The 21,179-nt window shown below is 34.4% G+C and overlaps 1 protein-coding gene across 1 annotated transcript in view; it reads left to right on the top strand.

Annotated features, from left to right (window-relative positions):
- The first annotated feature begins 6,838 nt into the window (after nt 1-6,838).
- The window catches only part of LOC123308620, a 41,513-nt gene continuing 27,172 nt past the window's right edge, over nt 6,839-21,179 (top strand). Inside the window, exon 1 of the mRNA XM_044891365.1 lies at nt 6,839-7,273. The gene's annotated coding sequence lies outside the window, so the exon portion shown is untranslated. The remainder of the gene's footprint in view (nt 7,274-21,179) is intronic.

The following is a 21,179-nucleotide window of genomic DNA, read 5'->3' as shown; positions in this document are numbered from 1 at the left end:
TATTTATCATTCAAAATGACAAAGTTGAAAAAAATTTAAAAAATAATAACTGAAATAGATTCTAGATCATTTGTCATCTAAATTATCGCATAGCAATAGGTAAAAATTTATATCGTGATGACTGACTTAACCATATGGTTTCGTTTAGGATATTATTGGCCCGCTCAATTTTCACATGGGAATGAAAATGGAAACTTTGGAATTACCGAATTTTCCTTAGTGTTTAGTAACATTAACGATTTCATAAAATGGCACATTTCGATACCAACTGATAGAAAAAGACTTAGGACACAACGGTAAAAAAATAGAATATTAGTTCGAAACTATTTACAGATTTTTTACAATGGTCATCAGTCATCACAATCTTCTCAAAATTCGAACCCTCTAACAATCGTCTTAAAAATGGAGTGAAATAGAGTAACAATAATAGCACTCTCTGTCAACATAAGCACTTTCAATAAACTTCCTCAATTTTCCACACTGTTTTCACCCCAAATGTTACGATACAACAATTTTTCAATACCTGATGCAACTAATCAGATAGACACGGATGTACTGAACCATTGTCCATCCATATTTTTAATTTTTGTTTCGTTTTTCCTATACCGAGTTACCTTCCACAGTCCCGTATTTGAAATTCAATGATATCAAGATATCATTGAATTTCAATTGCCTGTTCCGATATTGCTGGTTTTACTGGCCCGCAATCGAATAACAATAGAACTCGAACCACTGGGCCAATAGGCATCGTTTCTGAAATACTGACAGTACTGTTCAGGAATATCGGAACAGAGGGTTTGTCGAAATTCCAGGGGTGGTAGCTCAGTCATCTTGAATATTTTATATAGACAATTTTTGGAAAAATGACTTATTTTGATGACTTCTACCTTCTGTAATGAAAAGCCTCACCTTTGAAAACATCCTGCATATTTATGGTAACTCTGGGTGCATTGAGGACAAAACAAAAATGATTTCTGTGCAGCCTCTCAGATAGTCGCAACTGAATGATAGGTCTTCAACAAGTACGTATGTATATCCATTTGCTGGATAAAATTAATGGGAACTCGCTTCACCCTAGGGTCATATAAGTGAGGTCTAATAATGCAACTTGAGGAAAAAAATGCAAGAAAATCATATTATTTGGTTTAATTTCAACATCTGTCTCTTTCGGCATCTCATAAATTGAGCAGTTGCGGACATGAGGCCTTGTACTTTCATATACAGATTTTTTAAATAATTAGAGGATTATCGCCCTTTAGGATCAGCAATTATAAAGCAACCTGTTATGTAGCTGCGGAGAGAACCGGTGTGAAGGGAAAGTTGCAAAAATTGTGCTTTTTTAAGAGTTTACATTTGTGACGTTATAAATTCAAAAATCCATTATTCAAAAACTTGTTGGCATTTAATTAACCCATAATAACCTAGCGTTACACATATGTAACGCAAATTTCACCGGCAAATCTATTTTTTTCTCAGTAACTATAGCTATTAGCGTTACGTATATGTAACACCATTTTTCTCAAACAATTTTCAAACAGAAATTGAGTTGTTTTGGTCTTGTACACTCTATAAAGAATGTTTATTCAATTAGAATAGTATTTTTTTGAAAAAAAAACTCAGGTTATTAAGGGTTAAGCTGAAACTTCGAAATTTGGCAAGTGTTTATCATCATTCAGGTGACGAATGCATTTCACACACTATTTTTCACAGTGACGGCGAGTTTTGGGATTATTGTACGATTGATTTCATTCCACATTAATTTGTATTAACGTACGTTGAAAGATGATATTTGTCGTTAAGTAGACTATGGAATTCTGAAGGTTCAGGTTATGTGTTATGCTTACACCACCACACCATGTTTATTTCAATGTAAGGGTGAGCATATATTTAAGTCTGCGCTTAATCTTATCAACCGGTTTATTTGTATTTAAAACTGGCAAACTATAAACAATAATGGGGAAAGTTTCAAGAAATTTCATGAACTTAAAAAATATATTGAACGTCTTCCATGCAGGGTGTTTCCAGCAAATTGGCTTAGGGAGGGGTCATTCCAAAAAAAAATATTTTTTCATTTCACAAATATAAAAAACACCATAAAATATGAGGTAACAAAAAATTCTTAGGAGGAGGTAATAACCCGAATTATAATTTAGTCTGCGTTGGCCATAAAAGCCTAAAAGGTGCCGGTTCGTCCAAGCAACTTGACTGTTTACGAAAAATTGTTTTTTTTTTTTTCTCTTCATTATGTGGGAAGAGTTTTAAACGAAAATCTTCTCGAATGAATTCTGAACACATACACATAGTTTTAATTATAGCACTGTTTTAACAAATGTTCAAGAATACCTCTGCACACATTCCACTTCTTGATAAGCAACAGCATTCCCATTACGAAAGTCGTGAACAAAAACCATATTTGCATATTCTGAATTTGTATAGATTTGTGACACATTCTCGAACTCTTTTTTCCTGAATATTCCAAATCTGAAAACAGATTCAGCCTAAGGTTCATAGATTTTGAGTTATGAACGAAAATTGAGAAATTGTCATTTTCAATGAAGCTGAATAACTGGCTTGTTCGGACTCATATTCGAAATCCGTTGTTACATTCTACAGGCACTTTTTTATGGGGAATTCGAATATGATATTGAATTCTTTGATCCAGTCATTTCTGAGATGCGAAAGGGATTTTTGATTTTTCAAATGTAAAGTATAGTTGAAAGTTCTTTCATCTTGCTGCAATTTTTTTGCTTTTTTGCTGATTTCAAAAATTTATCATATGTCGCTATTCACATGAACGTTACATGACAAAAAAATTCAATACTTTCTCTATTGTTCTAGAGTTATAGGCCAAAATTGAAATTTGGGCAATTTCAACTTTGGTCATTATCTCTCTGTTTATTTGCTGAGCTATAACATAAAGATGTGTTTTATCTCACCGTTTTCATCTTACCGTTTTTCTGCGAAAAAACACAACTTTATGTTATAGCTCAGCAAATGAACCAGTTGGAAGAAATCATAGTACGCTACTGGATTGCTATCACAAAAGTGTCTCAATAATGTTTTCATTTCGACATCTTAGCACAAACAGAAACGGAAATAATGACCAAAGTTGAAATCGCCCAATTTTCAATTTTGGCCTATAACTCGAAAACAAAAAGAGATAGAGAAATGCAGTTGATGGCATTATTAGTTTCTCCAAAAAAGACGAACGTAATGTGCCATTCAATTTTCTTCATATTGTTGGGTTAAAAAGTTGTAATTCAGGTATCGCCAATTTTGCCCATCCTGTACAATACTCACCTAGAGTTTGGTGCTTTCCTCACGACTCACTCTGTATACAATAATTGGAATGACAAATTTCGAAATTCCATGATATTTGTTAGTACGGAGAGACAAAGAATAATTTATAGCATAGCCCACTACGATGAGTGCGATGGTACAATCATTCATAAAGGCCCTTTATGTTTTCGATTCAGTCTTATCGGTCTCGATTATTCGATTTGATAGATAGATGATAGATGGTAGATTTTAAGGGGGGCCATTGTGCCCAATCTAAAATTATTAAAGTATATGCCTTTTAGGAAATAATATGTGAAATTTGCAGTATAGGTACTTTCTGATGCTTTCACCTTATCAATGAAAAGAAAAAACAGATCCCGTACAACATGACGAATTATAACTAAAATTTAGTCTGACATACCACAAGAAATGAAAAAATATCAAATTCAGATTTTTTAGTTGTATACTATTTGACTTCCCCTATATCGCCGAAATAATGTAGATCGTGCAACGCCGCATTCCGTTGAAACAAATGAATGAACGAGCTATGATTACTCAGTTAAGTTGCCGGTAGTTTTTTTGATATTGAGGCTAGCAGCTCGACGAACAAGAAGCGAAAATCTTGTAGATGTGGAGGCCAACGTAACTGATATTATTTGACGGGGATGTCTAGGTATTCTGAAATCTGAACCGCTTCAGTTCCCGAGGTGTCATTACTAGCTTTTATTTAACTGGATCTTGATGAGACTGCGTCCGTTCAAAATTTGCGAACAGATCTTCTACTTTTATTTAAATCACTGGCTGGCATACGATTGAGTTAAAGTTCTGCATAAACGTCTAAATCGGATGACAATATAATGATGTCATGATGTGTGATTTGTCTGATGATTTGATGATGGAGCCGAAATGAGATCACCATAAAAAAAATCATTTTGCACACCTCTAAATGATAAATATTATTAATTATTTTATCTTTATGTCAGTCGACAAAGCCAAGCATCCATTTAAAAAGTAACAAATTAGGTAACTACAAAATTGAGGCTTCATAAAAACGATTTGGTACAATAAACAAACGGTTTTGGACAATGACAACTTTTCTGAAATCTTAAAATGCTATAGCGAATAAATTCCACCCCATATTGAGTTTAATCGTAATAAGACTTCTTCTTCCATTAACGAATCGTATGACAGTTTTGGAACACAAATAATGTAAATTAATTATTATTTTATTCTGTTTTTTCTTCTTAAAACAACGCAAATCTCCACTCACTGCATTTTGCAGTTTCTATTTAAATTTTTGTGGATACAAAAATCGTATAAGTATATAGGTATACGAAATTATTGGTACACTATGAATAAAAACTTCCGAATATGTTGTGACTCCGGTGACTTGTTCATTAGCCTGAGTCACAACATGTCTGTAGCTGAAATATTTTGGAGAAATGAAAGTTTGTACATTATAATGAAAATAAAATTTAAAAAACGAGAAGAAGGAATGAAAAATGAAGTTCCAAATGAAGACAATAAGGGAGGAAGAGAATTCAGTCTAATTTGAATTCAATATCTGTTTATAGTGAATGAATTATCTATATTTTTATTTTGATAGTTGGAATATCACAATAATTCATTAAGTTTTTGATTTGAGATTTATCTTATATCATTATCGTTTTATAAAAATTGGAGAAGCACTGATATTACATGAAGAGCTTTTGCGTGCTTGTTTAAATTTATAATTTTTTCGTTTCATCGATCTCTATAGAATTTTGCACTCTCCTTTGCCGAAAACAAACGCGCAAAAAATGTAATAGTCTGTCGTCATTCGAATGATAATGCTGTTTCACCAATATGACATCAACAATGTATCCCAGAAATACCAATAATTACTCATGAAATGATTTGAGAACTCCTAATAGTCGTAATTAAATTCCATCGTACAAATAACATCGTTATCCCATAATTCGCGAGAATCGTGTCCTGAAAACTTCGGCAACGTCGCTTAACCGAGAGTCGCCGACTTTGCTAAACAAGGACGCGGGGGAGATTCCTACTGAGCGAGACGGGGCTATAAAACCTGTTACATAAACAAGGACGCGCGGCGGTCCCCGAGAGAGACGGAACATAGGAGATTCCGCACCGAACGCAGGCCAACGTAGCGCGTAGACAAAGAAGTGCAATTGTAGGAAATTCCGCCATGCTAAACAGAGAAAGGAGAGCGATTCCAGTAAATTCATTCTGGGAATCGAGATACAGCTGCCTTCGCCCGGGGCTATCCGCACTTCCACCGTCAACCCGTCTTGACTACCTACACGAGATGACAATCTCGCACCACAGAATCCATGATGATTTCACAGCCCGCTATATTTAGAACGTGATATAACAGATAATGTTACGAATCCAACGCCAATTCTTGGTAATTTCTGTCCAAACGGAACCGTTTATGCTATTCGCATTAATTCTAAAACTGTATTGTGCTCGATCTATGTACCGACCTTTAAAGTATGTTACTGACTTGAACTTGGCAGGACGGAGAAAACTTCAGTCTACGATTGGTTGGAATCGTTCGTTACGTACTTTATCCGATTTACGTTTTCATGATTATTTAAATAGACTTTGTACTTTTATCGAATGTTTGGTGCAAAAGAGGAGTGAGATATGTAGAAAGAGAAAGGTTGACGCAACAATGAGCTCTTAAGGTGGTCGCCCACTTCCATATCATGAATCCATATCATCGGATATATCTGTCGTATTCGAATTCTTAGAACTTTATGCTGAATCATGAAAACGCTAATGTAATTTATCGATTTCCGCTAACGAAGTGTTCATCTGTTATAAAGTTTCAATTATATACCCAAAATCAAGAGGATGATTTCAGGTGAATTTCAATATTGGAGATGATTAATCAGTTTGAACTGAGGTATTGGAAACAACGAAACACCTAGAATAAATTTAAAAAATGAAATAAAATGGCAGATGGATGAAATTTCAGACCAAAGCCTTACTTTTTTTTTAAAACCAATGAAACCAACTCAAATCCATTATTTGTGAGGAACTGTAAAACTGGGAGTTTCATTTAGTTTCAAATTCTTTGAAAAATAATAATTTATAAATTAACGTTCCTTATCTAAAGTTAATTGCTGTTAACTAATGGTAGATAATTACAAACTTCCAGGGTGAAGTGTCCTAATGAAAACAAAATTCATGAGCACGCGAAATTTTTGTTTTATCGGTTATATTGTTCGAAGTCTAGTGATTTTAATTTGATTTCGAATACATCCTTAACAACACGCACAAATCATCAATTTCATTTACAGAGATTCGAAAAGAATCGAGAAACGTCTTCATTTTTATTCTCTTCTGAGGAAATACCTGTTCCCTCCATAAATCGAACACTTGTCGCGCATCTCCAGTGGGTGTCGACCTTTAAGGTAAATCCAACCGAAGAGAGAGACGGAATACGAACAGGTTTGAAAGTTCCCGAGTATGGAACAGAATACAAATAGCTGGACGGGAGAGGGCGATGTCGCTATGGGGATCAGTCGTATCAGACAGAGATGGGGAAGTTGGCAGTGGTGAACACAGGGCTCCGTGATGTTCTTTGTCACTAATGTTTACTAGACAGAGATGGAGCTCCGAAACAAGTAAACATGGCGCCGTGTGAGCAACCATATCATTTTAGTGTGTAATTTACACGCAGTATCTTTTGGATTTATCTCAAACTTTGTAGAAAACCATACAGATAAGTGAAACAGTTTGATATACCTTCCTTGTGAGTAACCAAAACATCAATTGAAACTCAAGTGCCAACGCATTATCGTGATTTCTGGAAGGTTTTGTGGATTTTTGAACTCGTCAGAGGTGCATACGGATTTTTTTACTATATTTTGACATGTGCTTTTAATAGCAACATAATGGAGTGCCCTTTGGATGGATATTCACTGGTGTAAACATGAGCAAGGTGTGATTTTGAGTAGGAGTAACTTCCTACAGTGAACAAGTAAGTAAATATTTATTTTTTTTTTTGGTCATATATGCCCTCAATATGTTCAAATTGTTTACGGAGATCTCATTGGTTATCTAGATAAGTGTTGACATTTTTTTCGCTCGAATTATTCCCTGGCGCCGATGAGACTATGACACTGGCGTCATACTCTGTCTGTGATGAATCTTGTGGGGCTCCCCTTCTCCCCCTCTGGCCCACGTCGTCCGTCTCTGCGTACGGATTCCTCTATATTCAATTCGATCCAGTTGGCTGTTACCGAAACTGACGTTAAACGATAAATTTTTCGATGCCTGAGGATGCCAAAATGATCTTGCGTGATATTTTTTGCAATGTGCTCCTGTTTTGACAAGAGCTGTTCTTAAAATACCGCGATTTTGGGAATGCTTTCAGAATTTTGCGTGGGATCAAGGTTTAAACATTTTTATTTACACTTGATGAGAATTGGCATTTCATTTCGAATTGAAACAAATGCTTTTGCATTCTTTTGTTGCTTTAAGAGGACACTTGGCAGGTGCATGGAATTCTTACAGGAAGAAATCACCTTTACCAGGAATTCTGAAAAAATAGGCATTGTAAACGATTGAGCAGGTAGAAGTCCCCGAGACCTCTCTTGACGTTGTTTACTTTAGCATTTTTCATAATCCATTATGTTATGGTAGATATTTAGCGCTTTATAGTTTTTTGCAAGTATTATCCTATCAATAATATGCAACAAACTCACTAGCTTCATTCGATTTGATTATTATTGTCACTATCTCTTATGTGTCATTGAGAAATTGAACTAGTAATGGATCAATAACATTTTATGAATGTTAGAATGTTAAATATTTAAGTATCACCAATATGTAAGTCTTTTTGCGACATGAGTCATGAATTGTGGAAGAGTTGTATGTCTTTTTGTAATCGCACATACGGAGGTTTATGAAGCTGCAGAACGATGATCTTTGCTTTCAATTTGATTACTTTTCTTTGGAGGTGTGTTGTTCATCGGAAAAAAGTTAACTGGTCTCATTTACTTAATCATCGATTATTGTTGACGTTAAATACCAAACTAATTTAGATTATTTTTTTGGACTTTATCTAAAAGTGCTTTCAAATGTCCAGTTTCTGTAGTGTGACGTATTTCTAGAACCCATTTTACAGGTTGCGCCAGTGAAAAGATTTCAAGTCATTAGAACTAGAAGTGATGTGCTGGGACTGCTGAAAATTACCTTTCACAATCACTTGTGAATCTCTAGTAGGTAATCTTTCTATCGAACAATCGATCTTTGGGCATGTGCGTAAAGGATGAAAAACGCAAACGAAAATTGAGGACATGTGTTAGTTTTTTACAATCTTTACGTCTCAACTGTATACATTTTCGAAAAACATGGACCAGAATGATTTTTTGTGTAACCAAATGTGTATAAGAGATTACACTCGTTGCACCAGCAACAAATAATGAAATAAAATTTTATATGTTCATTTTTTTGTTTGATCCATTCTCTATGATGAACAGAGAAATGAACAGCAGAAAAACCAAGAAGAGAATCATGAGGATAGGTTGAGGGAGTACGACTAGGACTAGTTTATTGGCCCCCACGTTCATCTGACTTTATCCTTATAGAATTTCACCTCTGTGGTTATGGAGAACGTGTATACAAGCTTACGAAATTCCCTACATTTTTCACCTATCACAATCGAATGTTCTTTTGATCCCCAGGATATTTCACCCTGTAGAAGTGTAGAGAAATAATGGAAGGAGACGAGCGTCTGGTAGTCGTCTATTTTTAGCAAAAAATTTAGGCTGCAAGTGCAAGTCAATTAATGAATTAATTAATCTGTCATTAATTTAGATCTGACAAATTGCAGAAACAAATTATCCTGCCACGAGTATTTATAGAATGCGTGAAATGCTTGGGAACTCGCTAAATCGATCATCTTTGTCTGACAACAGGGATTCCCCACAAATAGCAGCTATTTATAAAAACGTCGATTTTGAGGTTAGGCTTTGCGACACATAACCATTTGCATTTACTGCATCGATTTCGACGTTCTTTGGAATCTTGTCTGTACATTTACGATGATCTACAGCGTTGCTTATATGGGCTACAGGTTATGGCCTCAGAATTCGTAAACGATTCTGTTCTGCACATACTAGGGGTGTTCGTACCCCTATTTCGAACAACTTGCAAAGAAAAATAATGTTGATTTCTTATCAAATAACTCGTATTGGTTGGTTTGAAATTAATGGAATTGGATTTTTGTTCATTCTTTCGTATAAAACCAAAACGAAAGGTATAACAGATAATAGGCCAATGTGACAGTAAACTTTCATCCAGAAATGGTATCCCCAGAATAAATATGCGTCTTGTCAATATTCGGAATTGTTAAAAATTCTGTGCAGAGAAAATGGGGTATGCCAGATGGCGGTCGATATTTGCTATTTTAGTCTGATATCATTCGGTTATTATTATGTCTTGGTTTAAATTCGATGTCAGCTCCAAGATAAGCGTTTGTTCATGATTCCATGGATATTTGGAATTTTGCACACGTGTTAACAGATGATTAACATCATTAAGCGTTTTGAGTACTTAAGAACGAGTCAAGTTCCATACATCGAATCTTGAACATGGGATGTGGCAGAGTCATCATCCCCAATAAGATTCCATTAAATTGTAAGTACTGGACTGAAAGGCGATGCTCAGAACAGTCATTGTTTACAATAGTTCATTACATTCGAGACTCTCTGAATACTTGGTTGGGTTCATTTGAAAAACTTCGAAAGGTTTTGACAGTGCAGAAGAATTGAAACGCTGTATTGAAAATGAGATTATTCACTGTCAAAGTGCTACTTTTCTCGGCTACTTTTTCTATTGGGTAAGACAGTGTGGAAATCGAACTAATGGTGACTTACTTTGAACAAATTGTGAATAACTCGGAAAAATTTATTGGTGAGTTTTTGAACTTAGGTACAAACTTTTACAAATGCGTTTCAAGTCTGTTTTGTCAGTGGGTAGAGCGTATCGAAATGAATCATTTTATAAAAACTCTTTCAAGTTGCAAGATACTGAGAAAAATAAGGATATCTCGAGTTCCCATTTTCCTTCCCATTCAAAATCGAATGGTTCAATTTTCCCAAAGAAACCATATGGTTGATTGCTCGGTTGATTGAAAGAAGTTTTTCCACAAAAGTTTTTCATGAGATAAACAACTATTTGTGCAATTGTGCAGGTTATTTCAGCCAGCACCAGCTAATGGATGGTTTATGAAGTTTTAATTGTATATACGTCATTCTGAGATAAACCTAAAAGTCTGAAGATTTGGTAGTACAAGTTCTGAAAATCTTCCTATCAGATATCATTTCGAACTACGTACTGCCAATGTCAAATTTGATGCATTCGTGTTTTTCCTGGAACATCGTTGTATCTCCTGCTGATAAAAGATCAGGAATGATAAAACGAATTATTAGTATATACTTGAATACCATGACTAACCTATATCTAATCGATTGTGGATTGATGGAATACGTGGAAAGATGACTTCATTTGTCTGGCCATAATTTACTAACTCATCAATTTCAAGAATAGGAGTGTGCTAACGAGAAGGCTGCTAGATAATTATCAGGTAGAATTTCTCCCTTGTCATACGGTTATGAGTTTTTTTTAAGCACAGCTTACTTGATATCGTACTTCTTTTACATCCTGTGCAAGTATTTCAGATTTATGTTCTTCTCACATCAAGAGGAACATCAGATGTACGTTGCCATATCGGCAAATTGAGAGACTGTGGACCGATTCTCAAATGTCTATGTCTATGGGGTCATTGTCACATGCGACATCACTGAATTGTAGAGCGAAATCAGTAAACGGTTGACTTTATTGGCCTATTTTGCAGTGTCGTATGCGACAAAATGATGGCCAACTAATTGCGGACTTACTCGAGCGTCAAGGAGATCTAGTGGATTTTGAAGATTTGATGGTAGACAAAATAAGATGTATGCACTTTCAGCGGTGGAAAGAGCGTCTGCAGGTTTTAAAAGATGTAAATAAAAACGGCAGGTGTACATACTCGAGCGTGTCAGATTAAGATACTGTATATGCCCTACGTATCTCTGATAATGAATTCATGTTAATCTGATAGTTTGCGTAGTGGGGCTGGCCGTACGGAAGAGTTTAAAATAGTTAAAAAAAAAAAATTCGGGGGATTTTAAGAGGATATGATAATTGGACCCAAAGGACGCTACTTTTCAAGAGACTGATGTGACGCAGGGTCACAGCAGTGCAAAAAAATACATACTCGAGCGTGTCAGATTTTCATACAGATGGTTAATCTGGGTGTTGCCGGCTCATTAATCAGGCACCTATCAGGAGGGGTTTTCTTAATCTGAACATCTGTTATCATCTTGAAGATGATAACAAGGTATTTTCTTTAAATATCTCCCTTCCTGTACCTCCAATCGTTCCTGTATCATTATGAAAGTTGTGGATAATAAAATTCTATATAACTTTTGTCTGAAACAATTTTTCATACCCTTAACCGTTTTCGAGCTAAAGGATAACGAGGGCGAGGATCTTAGCCACACATGTGAAAGGCCAAGGTCAGTGTAAAATCCCTGTCAAATATACATTCATCGCCATATATCTCGAAAACGTTTAACGTAGAAAAAATTGCTTCGGATAAAATTTGGAGAAAATGTTATGCTTTACAACTTTTATAATGAATGCGAAAACAATTTGAAGCCCAGGAGACTAGATAATTCAAAAAAACTGTTTATTGGGGACTTTATGGCCAATTTTGGCTTGCTGAAACTGTCAGATTATATTGTTTCCGATATTCTTGGATCATTAGCTTCAAATTGAGAAAAAAATCAGCGCGCTCTAGAATATACACTTTTTTTTTGCAAGTTTGGCTCCCCCACACATTTTCGTCACGCTTAAATTGTCAGATTGAGGGAATATATACTTTTCAACGTGTAATTAATAACATATATCTTAATCTGACACGCTCGAGTATGTACAATGATGTTTTCCCGCAGAACTTTTTTTTTTGGTGACCTACTGTTAATTTTAAAAACTATAAAAAAAAGCTTTGTTGTTATACTGAACTTTATGAATTCTTGAAGTTTTGTCGTATCTGCTTTTCGAGAAAAAATTGTGAACGATTCACTTGAAATCCTCAGAAAAATCCAAATTGTCATAAAAATTTAGTTAGTAAGCTGGAATAAATGAATAAATTCATTGTTAGTTTTGATACATCAAATTTAACTTTATTTAACTTATTTTGATGCCGTCCCAAAACTTCCCTGTATCTCGAAAACGAAACGTTTGCGATCCCATGTTTATGGGACTTTTTTCTTAAAATTTCTCAGGGAATCTTCTTTCTTCACTTGTACCTCTAACTTAGGAACACCCTATATGTATATCGGCTTGAGAATTGGTGGTTTATTGGAAAAGAGGCAAAAAAAACCTTCAAAAAAAGTCAACATTTTCGAACCTTTATTAATTCGCCCTGAGGAAGAATTATTTCACTTCATGAAATGATCAATATTGTTCGAAGACAACACAACTTAGCGTGTGTGGTGAATGTCTGATACCCAAGGGATCCCTCGTTATCCGGAAAATACTAATGAGCAAAACCGAGTAGGACACGTGGAACCTACTAGTCAGCAACATGAGATCAGCGTCGATCTTAATCGTATTTATGCAGCAAATTTTATTGGTCATTAGCGGTCAACTGAATACGCCATATACATACGTCCAGATATGAATGAGCTAACTTTCATTGCGTGTGGGATTGGAATTCACAAGAATAAAAATAAAAGTGTTCCGTTGGCGAAATTTGAAATGAAGTCGTGAAATGAAAATTAGGAACAAATAACGAGAGTTTTTTCTCATTTTGACAGCTTGTAACTCTTCAAACAAAGATCTTTATTAGTTTTTCAGAGTTTTGCCTAGAGCTCCAGTTTGACTAGAGCCCTGAGAGCCTGTCTGTGATTCTAACCATGACGTTTGACAAGTGAATAATGGCCCATAAATCACGAGTGATATTAATTTATATTTGGTAGACAATCAGTGAATAATGGTTCATTAATCACAAGTGATTTAAGTTTGTCATAATGCTCAAGGAAACGAATAGATTATGTTCACTTCATGCATCGACGGTGGATAAAATCTTTTTAATCTATTCTTAAGTATCATATTTTTGAATAGTTGAAACGAGGATTGCACAAAATCAGGATCTTTTAAAATTCATAATCAGGGTAGTCCTCGGGGTAGTCACACTCGTGATTGTGTCAGTAATGTGTGATTCGTCTCTGTTTGATTTTTGTATTAACAAGATATGACAAATGATGTCTCTTTTTCTTATGCACATGTAGTGCTAGCTTGTTCAATTAATAGACGAGCAGTAGATTTATTAATACACTCGCTTTGTTGTACTTGTTGTTCTGAATCCAAAAACCTCCATGCTTGGCGTAGTGAGTATAGTGACCTATAGTTGGGGGCAGTGTTCCAAGTATTTTTATTATGATAGCAATTTCGCTCTCTTCGCTTTCTTTAAACTACCGTGTTTAGTTTTCCTTCAATGATATATGTATGTTGTACTTTGTTGTCTGCTGCTAATATTTCATATTGTTGATACCTGCCATCAGTGATCATTTTATTCAAATCGCCCTTCTGTTTATACAGAGTGTATGTAAACAAATGCGAAGGACTCAGATGATTCCTCGATGAAAATAAGCTGGGGTAGTTCCTATAAATTTTTTTCGAAATCGACCTCCCTTCTAAGATACAGTCTTTGGAAGACGATGACAAGTTGACAGTTTTTAAAATTTTTTTACGGGTTCTAAAAACAACTGAGTCATGAAACTATACATAATATGAAGCAACCAGTAGCTGTTACTCACACAATTTTTTTAGATCTCATAACTTTATTATTAGAGGGTGAAAATAACAACCCCTTATGATCTTGCTTCAAAAATTGTTTTCGTGGGATAGATTTCTGAAAAATAAAATTCTGTTATGGTTTCCCATTCAATTCTGGAGAAAAAAAGTCTCCTGAAAAATTTCGATAGAGTCGATACTTTTCTCGGAATAAATAAGAATAAATAAGTTCTGATCACTGTCCATTCCATTTCATCGTATAAGTGTTGCATAGGATGACTACCTACCAACTCTCGGCCTCGTAGACCTTCGCTGTTATTTTGAACCCCTAATAATAAAGTTATGAGACCTAAAAAAAATTGTGTGAGTAACATCTTCATGCTTCATTTTATGTATACTTTTATGACTTCCAAAGGCTGTATCTTGGAAGGGAGAAAAAAAATAGGAACTACCCCTGCTTATTTTCATCCAGGAATCATCTTCCTAAGTCCTTTGCATTTGTTTACCGACACTCTGTATATCATTTCTCAGCCGATCACTATAGTCCAAGTCAAGTATAGTTATGGAATAAGATGTTCTAGATTCATTATTTTTATCGACTCAACTGAAGACGAAGAATGTATAAGCCAAATATTATAAAAATGTGTAGGGTGGTTCATAAGTTACGATTAATTGAAAAATGTTGAAAATCACTAAATCCCACTGTTTCATAGTAATAAAGAAAGATAGATCCATTGAATATAGGTTATTCAGAGACACCTTGGTGTACCCTATGTACTGTATGCGAATTGCCCAATGAATCACCCCGTATTATCATATATCCATACAAATTATCTTCTTAAATTTTTGAGCAGTGTAGTTGGGACACTCCGAATGGAAGCCGGTATCGGTTTCCCCCTACCTCTAGGGCACAAAAAAAAAAAAAAAAAAAAAAAAAATGCAGGCGTATTAGGAATTACATGAAAAAACAGAAAGATAAATACAAATTGGGACGAAAAACAAAATTGATCCATAGAATTGCAGTTGCTAAGGCGTAGAGGAAAGGAGAAAGTGTACCTAACAGAAATTCGGCGACATCCTGTCGTAGTGGACAAATCTAAATGTACGTTCATTGCCAGTTGAAATTGCCGGGTCAGCTAAGAATGAATACGATTATGTCCAACCTCGACAATTACATAAACTATCTGTTAGCGTTGAAAATTCCCAGAAAATTCAGGAGCTTTAAATTCATTCAAATCAAGCCCACCACAATGGGAATCCAGTTCTTTCCGACATCTGCCGAGATAAGCCGTCTGAACTAAGCAAATCGTCGGCGAATTGATATCTATCAGCGGTTACGGCAGAATTGACGGGAACGAATTTTCAAGGCTCTCAAACTTTTCTGGGAATCCTCGCGTTATTTAACATAAAAATCTACCGAGGAATACCCAGAAGGCAATAATTGATAAATAAACAGAGTTGGAAGCTATCGCCTCTATGAATAACATCTTCTCTTGCGTAATTTCTTGGAATACAGTTGTTTGCCACTAATTTTTGACGGATGATTCTCGAGTTGGAACATCGAAAACAATGGTGAATCAACTTTGGTGATGCAGTTAGGAAGTCATCCTAGCACGTGCGTTTATTTTGGCTATTAGTCCAGTAAACACAGCTCTGAAATCACTTTTCTCGGAATAAGCTGCATTTTTGATATAATGATTGTAACAGTGAAAGAAATATATGGTCGAAAATGCAGGTGTCAGAATTATCAGGAACATTGAAAAATTCGTGCAAATGTTAGAAAAATCACGTTTTTCTCGAAATTTTCGAAAATGAGGAGGTTTATCAAAAAAAGTTTCGAACAGAAGTTGTAGAGCGGAAAATTCTAGTGAGAATCAAGTCTTTTCCCATACTCAAAGTGTTCATACCGACTAATTAGCAACGTATATCTGTATTTGAGCGAGGCAATCGAATTTTGAATTTCCCGCACGACGACAAGCCAGAAACGAGTAGTTTGTCGAGCGAACATCTGCCCGGAATACAGGGTTGGCTTCAAGTTATTTCGTCTGGAGAGTGCTTTTATAATTCTTAAAATATTTTCGGAACATGAAATAACAGCTTTTGCTATAAAATTATTCGCTATAAATTTGGTATTAAGTCGACGTTTCCATCATACCGGGTGTCACAAAACGTTTATTAAAATTCTATGGGTAGTATGTCTCATAAGAATAAATAATTTTTTTTTTAATGAACCTGAATACCTGGAGACGCTTCGTTTTTAAGATAAAAGGTGAAAAACTTCGAAGAAAAAAAAAGGGAAATTTTGCGGAATACGCAATTGAAAAATAAAGTTTGTGACTATCACATGCCTGAAAATATTTTAATTGATCTAATCGTTATTGGTCTACCAATTTTCATTCAGAATAAATTGAATAATGAAATGCTGCATTGCCTTTCAAAAACACGTTATAAGTTAAAGATGAGAACACAAAATTTCATAAGACAGTAGGGATGAAGGAAGAAAAAGTTAAAGCGTGAATATGAAAAAAAAAATAGTCAGATCTGTGAAAAATTGGGTTCACCAAACAGATTTCATAGACAGGACGTTTGTTAGAATAAAGAGAAAATAAAAGCAGTTAATAACGCTCAACTTCATGAAAACCTGAATGATAAATTATCGAATTCAATAAAACTAGGAATGATATGAGATACCACTGATTCGACTGGACGTGTTGGTAAATAACCAGGAAATGATTGAAGGTAAATATGGTACTGAAGCTGATATTGCAATGATAAATTATAAGATTTCGAAAAAACTGGGCAAAGAATATAGGAGCACCTTCAGAACAACCTGTGGTAGATATTGATAAAACAGATAGTATTGTAAGATTGAAAATGGAAGATCATTAACCCATAATAACCTAGTGTTACACATATGTAACGCAAATTTCACTGGCAAATCTATTTTATTTCTCAGTAACTGTAGCTATTAGCGTTACATATATGTAACACCATTTTTCTCAAACAAAAACTATACAATTTTCAAACAGAAATTGAGTTATTTTTGTCTTGTACACTCTATAAAGAATATTTATTCAATTAGAATAGTGATCATAACTCAGGTTATTAAGGGTTAATATTGAGGATTTCATTGAAGTTATTGTTATAAACAAAAGTATTTTGAATATGACCTGTTGATAAGTCTCGATTGTATTGAAAAATTTTGTTTAACTCCAGATGATAACCTAAAAATTCTGCAGAAAAAGGAAGAAATTACTTAAAGAAAAAAAATGAAATATACTAGATTCACAATATGAAGTTTATGAATTTTAATGAATTTAATGAAGAAGATAACAGAAGATCACGTTCATGCATAGATTTTCTATATTTTAACAAAATCGTTGTTCCGGAATCTCAACCTTTTCTGTTAATTGGTGAAATGATAAAAAAAAAAAACTAGAGATTGTTAAGTAGTTTTCAGCGCTGGATATCAATTCGGCTTTCTCGTCGATTCCTATCAGAGTAAAAGATAGGTATAAAATAGCTTTTACTCGAAATTCAATAAAATACCTGGAACATATCATAGAAAATAATACCATTCGTCCGATTTATGATAACGTGAAAGCCATGAAATTCATTCATTCCAAAAACAAAGAATATCGGGCAATTTCTTGGAAAAATATATTTTCATCATAAATATATTTCCAATCAGTGTAGAATTCTAGAACCATTTCATAATTTACTGAGAAAAAATGTAGATTTCAAGTGGACGGATGCCTCCTATTTTGGCAATTTTTGCTTCAAACTCCCCCATAATTCTTCAAAAAGATGCTAGTATCGGAAGGATTGGTGCTATATTGTAGCAATCTCAAAAAAATAAAATAATTGAGCCTGTTGCAGTGTTGCATATTTGTGAAAAGTCCATTAGTGGAAACCTTTTTACAATATCTTTCTTTGTCTTGAAGATATAACCAAATTTTGATATTTTGTCGATTTAAAAAATGTGTCATTGCTTCTTTATTTTCGAAAATATCTTAAAAGGATCAAAACTTTCTACAGACACTTTTTCACTGGGAATACGGATCCATATTCAATTTTTTGTTATCTCTTCTACTAAGGCTGAAAAAAAACTTCTTTATTTTGAATAAGAAAAGTATCTTTTTTTGATCTGAGGTTATGCAAAAAATAACTAGCTTTTCGAAAATATACAGGGTGTACCAAGTTCGAGGGCCTATATTAGACGTTTCTGGAGAACTGGATTTTCTATGACCATATATTATTATTGATATGAAACAGATACTATTAATTTTACTCTTCGTACGACTTAAAAAAAATCCCATATAACTCAGGATTTATGCATTTTTAGAGCATTGACATATTAGAACACTGTCATTATTTTCTTCGAAGAATTCTTTCATGAATTTTTCATGATTGCGTAATCATGAAAAATTAGGGTTCTAATTTGAAAAACGAAGTTATGGGCAAATCATGATTCCCATTTTTGACACAGCATTCGGAACACTCTGTGGAAAGTTTTTCATTTTTTTCTCAATAATATGAAAACAATTTGGACGAATGCAACGATTTGAACAGAAATATATTCAAAATTGAATACTGTATCATATCAGAAACGAAAAAATAGAGAAAAAGAAATTTTGGAAAAATTTGTTTCCATTCCCTCTATAACTGAAAGTGCTTGGTCTTCAAGAATATTTAAAGTCAGTAGATTATGTCGAACAATATCATAATCCAAATTTTCAGATTTCAAATAGGTTCAGTTCTCGAGAAACGTCTAATAGGCCCTCGAACTTGACACAGCCTGTATATGTCCATATATTACTTCTATTCTCAAAGCAAAATCACCATTTCAGGGAAATTCCCATTTTCGACAGAATTCTATGAAACCATTGAACACAAAAATTTCCACTCACAATAAATTTCCATCTCAATAATACGAATTAAAACTAGAATTTCTTTTGTTAGCTGGAACATCTATAAATTCAATAAAATCATGTGATTCATGTTACACTCAATTTGAATACATATCAAGCAGAATTTCTATAATAAATGTTAATATAAATAAAACTCATAAAATGTTCTGAAATTGAGTACCATCATTCTGCTAACAAATTCGAAATCTTTTTCTAGCAGAATTCAACAACATAACGCAGAAACACCTCTCTGATGGCGTTTCTGACTTTGCTCTTAATCAGCCCTATTTATAACTGAAGTCTTGAAATTCTGTTTTAATACATCCCCATTAAAAAATGAAACGATTGGTGATCTTGCTCTCTAGGTTGCCTATATCTATGGAAATGCTTCTTTTTGGAAATAATCTAGGGCAGAAAATTTATGGAAATTCACCGCATTGTATGACCTTACAATTACAATGTATTGAAGTATTCTATGTCCACTTTATTCATAGAATAATGTATGTGAGACTCAGAGATCAGTTGGTGATTATTTCACTTTTATGCTGATTTTGCCTTGAAAATATCGACATATCGATATGCGATCACAAGAAGCACGAATTTGTAACTAAACTGTTGTTTTTCCACCCTTAATAGATGAGATAAAAAATTGAATATATGTAGTATTGTATTCCCAGTGAAAAAGTGCCTATGGAATGTTTTTATCGTTTGAAGATATAAGACGCCATCCAGTTTAGAAGAACCAGAAACAGCCAAAATCAAGCGATATCGGATTCTCTGTACGATAAAACAATTATTTTTCTAACGTGTTTTGAAATAAAAAATAAATGATGCCTGTTGTGGGGGCAAATAATGTATTCTACAAAAATTTGATATACCCTAGTTTGGAGATATTCGCTTTCGATGATATCCCTCACACTACTGAAATTTTTTGCATTGAGATATAATATTCCCCATCCCCCAATTTTTTATTCACCATAGAGATGAACAAAAAATAATGCCTAAGTTTTTCAAAATTTAATTTTATCAATTTGACACGTTTCGATGCTACTCACAATCGCGTTCTTCGGGAGTATAGCGCTAGTCACAGTCGATATACTCGATATACGAAGTCTATTCATTTAAATTCAGTCAAATCATGAACATCTGGTTTCCCCGTTTAAGCTTCCGTCCAAGCCAGAAATTCGAGCGTTTAGACTGTTTAGAGCGTATATCGAAACAAGAATACAACCCTGGCCGAATAAGCTGCGCCCCAAACTACACTTTCTGGTATCTTCTTGTCATGTAGCCGAGGATGAAATTAAAAATACAGATATACGTTGCTAATCAGTAGGGATGATCACTTTGGGGATGAAAAAAGACTAGATTCTTACTAGAATTTTCCGTTCTACAACTTTTGTTCGAAACTTTTTTTGATAAACCTCCTCATTTTCGAAAATTTCGAGAAAAACGTGATTTTTCTAACATTTGCACGAATTTTTCAATGTTCCTGATAATTCTGACACCTGCATTTTTCACCATGTATTTCTTTCACCGTTACAATCATTATATCAAAAATGCAGCTTATTCCGAGAAAAGTGATTTCAGAGCTCTGTTTACTGGACTATATGTCAGGTTATGCAACTGGATTATTATGGTTTTCAACCACTTGCAATAACTTCATCGTTTAGGTCCTCTTCCCATGCAGTCCTCTTCATCTGCTGAAGACCTCAGCTAGGTCGTTTAGTGTAAACTTTGTCCGGCGCCGAATTTGGAGAAAGATTTATTATGTCCCTGCCTAGCCATGAAGTTGGAGTCTAATCCAATCGTTTGAAACCAGAAATTTGGGCATTTGGGCGTTCTGGTTCCTAGGAACAAGGCGCGCAAAGAAAGAAATAACATCAGTACAGTAGTATAAAGATACTACTACATCTTGATGGACAAAGTTATTTCGAATCATTTCAAAGGAAACGATTCGAATTATTTTGAGAGTTAGAATAACAAGAACCTCGATTATCATTTGTCCAAATTGATGTTTTTGAAAGGAATTAATTCGATTCTGCTGAAAATAATTATGTTGAGAATTGTAGGGTGATTCATTACATAATGAAGCTCGGGTTCCTATCTTAATGAGCTTTCCATAAAATT

The sequence above is a fragment of the Coccinella septempunctata genome, chromosome 2, assembly GCF_907165205.1.
Source record: "Coccinella septempunctata chromosome 2, icCocSept1.1, whole genome shotgun sequence".
NCBI lineage: Eukaryota > Metazoa > Arthropoda > Insecta > Coleoptera > Coccinellidae > Coccinella > Coccinella septempunctata.
This window is presented reverse-complemented; position numbering and strand designations above follow the sequence as displayed.